The following is a 5,389-nucleotide window of genomic DNA, read 5'->3' on the forward strand; positions in this document are numbered from 1 at the left end:
TATGTCCAATTAGAAAAATAATGACAATTCAAGGCAGCAAAAAGGCTTTGTTTAGGGATGCTTTGATGCAACGGGACCTGGAGTATCTGCTATCATTGTGGAAACAATGATGTCTGCATCTTTATGGCTGAAAACAAAATGTGGAGTATGCAAAGGCCCTGGTGAAAATTCATACTTAAATCCAACTGAGTTATTGTGGCATGGCTTGAAGAAGCAGTTTATTCTTGAAGATCTACAAGTTGATACAATTCACAAAAACAGTTTCCCAAGGTTCTGTGAGAGACTGATCAGTATATGAAGGAAAATTTCTGGTTGCAGGTAGTGCAGCTAAAGGTGGCATAATCATTTATAATTTGGATCCAAAGGTAGTTATAAAACTTCCTTTGATAAATGAAAGACATCGAAATTTTGGTTTAGTTGTTCACTCAGAATCTTCCTTGACTGCTATTAGGTTTTGGTCAATGGTCTAATAACATTCAGTTCAAACAATTGCTTAAAATAAGACAGATGGCAAATATCTTTTCATGTCACCATTTATACCTTTACCAGCCACTGTGCAAATATTGCTTTCCCTCACCAGAAATTGGAGATCTTTAACAAAAATACCACCCTTTCCATATTAGTACTCTTGGGTGTGGGATTTACAATGAAATCCAAAGATGATAACACTGGAAATTAAAATGGACACCTTGTGGGTAATGAGCTGTACAAAGCTGAGTGTTCAAAATGGACAGGTCAGTGCAAAAATGAGAGTAATAAGAGTAAACAAGAGTGCAGAGACCCAGTTTTGGAGTCATGAATTCAGAAAACAAGTGAAATTCTAGGATGGGCACTTTAAGAGAGAATTGCAGATTGATAAAATCCAAACTTAAATAAGAAATAATTAATAATTAACTAGGTGCACTGTGAACTTGTGGCTTAAGAGAGAAAGAATCAACACAGCTAAAATGGATAAACCGCTGATTCACAATCATTTTAAATTAATTAACAAGTGCAACATTTGGTTGTGTTGCACTTTCTTTCATATTAATATCTCTTTAACACATTACAATACTTGTCAGACAGTTAAACACATTGGTGTTTTTCTGCAGTGGGTACAGGAACTGAGGGGCATTTATTAACAGGTAATTTGACTGTGTTTTATTGTGACTTACTTCTACTTTGCAAATAGTATATTGGCATTTTTCAATAAAGAATTATTAAAACTATATTTCAAAATGCTGTAGTTGTCATCCCTATTATTGATTTTAATTTTACTTTCTGTTAAGCATTTTAAACTTCTACGAATAATGTAACTTGGCTATGGATACACAATGTAATTTCTAGCAAAGCCCTAAAACATACTACATGGCGTGGTACCCATTTTTACATGCAGCATGTAGACTCACCTAGTATTACACACCTTTCACTGAATGTGCTTTAGCACAGGAATGCCATGTCCAGAGCATTGCTCTTTTAGGTACATAAGGTAAAATGTAACGTTAAGGTAAAATGGACAGATTCAGATCTGCAAGGTATTACTCGATCATTCTCTAAGAGCCACTTCAAACAGATCCTTAGGTTAAGCATCTTTAGACTATCTTTTATAATAAGTTAATTTCTTTAGCTGTTGTAATGTTATTAACATATATGACAAGTATCCATTGAAATAACATAAACCTTCATTTGCATACCATTATTGGTAAATCAGACATGGAAAATAAATGCAGGACATTGAATGTATATGTCCATGGTGCATACAATATTTTTTTTTTTCTAACATTATAATGCTTGAAGTATATCTGTATTTATATTACTCTTTGTGTCTCCCTTTGTGCACAATATATAAATATAAATTGATGAATAGTGAATATATTTTAACATATATAAATATACAAATATTGATCCCTGTTTATATACAGTATATATGTGTGTGTGTTTGTATGTGTAATTATATATATATATATATATATATATATATATATATATATATATATATATATATATATATATATATATATATATATAACACACATAGAGATAGAGACAGACATAGAGTTATACTGTATGTATGTGAAATATTCAGTCCAAAAAATAAGAACATTTAATCAGGACTACAAAATGGTAACATTTAAGAGAAGATGAAATTGTGTCCCTGTACAATGTCTTTTGTTCTGCATCTTTGGAGTATTCAGCTACTAAAGGGGACTGCATTTCTGAGAGAAACAGAAGACTCCACGGGTATAAAGTTCCCATATGGAACAATGATGGAAGTTTCACCTTGCAGTCCATGGGTGTAACTTTAACTCGAATATTGCTGATCAAAGACTCATAAACAAAGTAGGTGGAAATGCTGTAAGAGTATATGTGATCCAGGAAGGGACAGGGGCATAAAGAAAAAAGGCCAAACTTTAGGAAGTATATGAGACAATTATGGTAACCACAGAACAAGAGTGTTAATTTGTCTTTCACATTTTGATTAGGTTTTTTTTGATAAACAAGAAAAGGATTAAGAAAAATAGATGAGCCATTGTGTTACAGATCTACATACCTGTGTGCTTTGTAGAGTATTAACATTTTTTCTTTACAGTTCAAGAAAATGTATCATGGAAGTTTTGTTTACACTTTCTTCTGGCAGTATGTGCAATAGATCTTCACACCCACACACATTCTGACATCCGTTTCTGTTATCTTTAGCCTTTGTTTGGAATTTTTCATGCAGCTTTTCCCACTATTCATTGTACTAAGAGATGGTTTCACACATATTCTGGCACCTGCTATACTATCTAACATATTATTTTAGCAGAACGTACTCTTTATCAATAATTCCTCAAAACATTGATCTAAATAAGACACTAAGGTTTATATAACCTTTTCTGTATCACATCAATGTTCAGAATATTTAAAATGCAAAAAGTATGTTGCATGAATTCATCAATTAATCTGTTATTGAAAAGTCAGTCATGCCATTTTCTCACTAGTACCAGGAACTGAAAAAAATCCAAAATCAGCAACCTGAACATGGGTAGCGGAATATAGTGTTTTTCCTTCACAAACAAAAATATCAATAGATGTATGTATGCATGCTGAATAAATAAAATCTAAGTAACATTTATTTGTGTACTCATGTACTTAGTAGGTGTTAATGAAATTACTACAGTGATATTTTTCTTTACTACTATTAATTCCTTTTTGAGTTTTTTTTCCCTTCATGGTTCCTGTTTCTTCCAGTCTCTTTACGCTTTGCTTCATTACAGATCAAACTTTCCAAACCAACAACACTGTCAATATGTCTGGGCCAATATGCTTGGTATGCCAAGTTGCATGAAACAAAAGGTCTTCTCAAGCCTAAACAACTCTACAAAACTATATCCAGAGTTTAAAAAAAGTGTAGAGAGCAATGATGATTTTATATGAAGGCATGTTGTCTACATGATGGTGGCAGTAAAGTAAGAAATAATTCCTTGGGCAATTCTTTTGAGTTACTACTCAGTCTAAATTTCCATGCTTATCTATGGTCATAAGCCCTAGTTAGTGTCCAAAACAATAAAATTACTAGTCCAAAAAACTGAAATCAGATTACTGTTCCTGGATTCACTATCCATGACAGAATAGACAGTTCAGGAATCCAAGAGGAATCCTCTGCTCCTCTAGATTTACAGGAGTCAGTTTTGGTGGTTTTATCATTTAGTGAGACTTTTCCTTAGGTGTACCACTTATAGGTGTGCCAGTCAGATATACATGGGCAGATTTGGAGCATGCTGAAGTGTTTATTACCCTCAAATAGCTTATGAATTTAAAACTGCTGCTAGGCAAAGCAAAACCTGGTATGACAAACAGCCTGATTCTACCACCACCATCACCAGCAAAAGTGTACTGAAAATGATAACAATGATAAGGATGATGAGGATTATCCTTAACATCATTGTATTGTAAAAAGTTTTGACGAATTATTGTTTTTCTGTTAAGGCCTGATTTTTGCGATCATTTCTTTTTTGTGTACAGATTTAGTGTCCTCATAATTTATTTAATCCTGTTGGCTTCATCTTTGAGATTTTTCTTAAGTTTTGATTCAAAATGTTATCACACTCATTTTAATCTACAGATAACATTTTCTCAGCAGAAAGGAGTAAAGGGGATGCCTTTCAGGTGAATGTTAAATTCCTTTAATTTTTCACTTTTTAAATCTCCTCAGTTCAATACAGGTTTGTCGAGAATCAGAGTCTATTCTACCAGTTATGGGGTTGGGGGTGTAGTGGAAAAACATTCCTCTGTCTTCAAAGAAATCATTCATGGAGACCGGAAGAAAATGCAGAACAATTCTTTATTTGTACACAGGTATGCACAAATGTCTCAGTCCATGGAGTGAGCAATCAATAAAACAATTCATCTGCCTTTATGCTTTTCTGTTACGTTACCTCATCCAATACATCACATCATCTGACCATTAATATGCATAGTATGCAGAGACTCATTCAATCAATGAGTGTCACCAGTGTTTTCTGACTCCTTTTGACTCTACCATTATTCTGAATATTACCTTGTAATAGGGTGATCTGCAGGCTCTTCTGTTTATTTTAGCATTGCTTCATAGGAGGGGTGTTTGGTCTTTCCCATTAGTTTATTCCTTCTTTCTAGAGGGGTGTTTGTTACTCACCTACTTCATTTTACCCTTAGCAACTATCTTGGTGGCTCCTCTAAGATGAGACAAACGCCTCACGTACCTAGGCTTAAAACAACATGTAGTTAACCCTTTAGTTACATTCAAGTCTTATCCTTATGTTTAATAACTCATCAGTATAACTTCACATAAGTATATACTTGTATTAAATTATAAAATTATATAATGTATTGATTAAAAATATTGATTCCGATTCTATAGGTGGAAGATATTATCTAGCCCAGGATAGTGTGACAGTCTGAAAAATAAAACTTGATGTGGACCAAATCAAGTCCCCACAGAAGTTGTCCAGGACAAGATTTCAAAGGTCTTTGGAGCTGTGAGTCAGTAGTACTAACCACTTCACTACTGAATTAATCATAAACACAAACACATCTCTCCAACAGAAAAACATAAGGAAATTTTAATAACTGAAAATTAAACTTCACCTTTTAGATTCAGCCATTATCTAAAAGTGCTGGCTAAGCAAAATTAATATACTAGGGGATGACTAGGAAATGACTAGAGAGTGAGTAATTATCTAGTCTGTCCGAATATAAAGTTAGTACTGATTTAAGGGTCAATATGATCATTCTGCATTTGACTTGGCCTGGACCTTACAGAGCTAATTCCAAAAATGACAATCCATACATTGTGGGCCAGATGCAATATTATTGTAATAACACTTCTTCTGTATCATTTTTTTTACACTTTATAGTTGGCAAATCACTGCCAAGAGAATTAACCCTG

This window comes from Erpetoichthys calabaricus, chromosome 2 (genome assembly GCF_900747795.2).
Source record: "Erpetoichthys calabaricus chromosome 2, fErpCal1.3, whole genome shotgun sequence".
Lineage (NCBI taxonomy): Eukaryota > Metazoa > Chordata > Cladistia > Polypteriformes > Polypteridae > Erpetoichthys > Erpetoichthys calabaricus.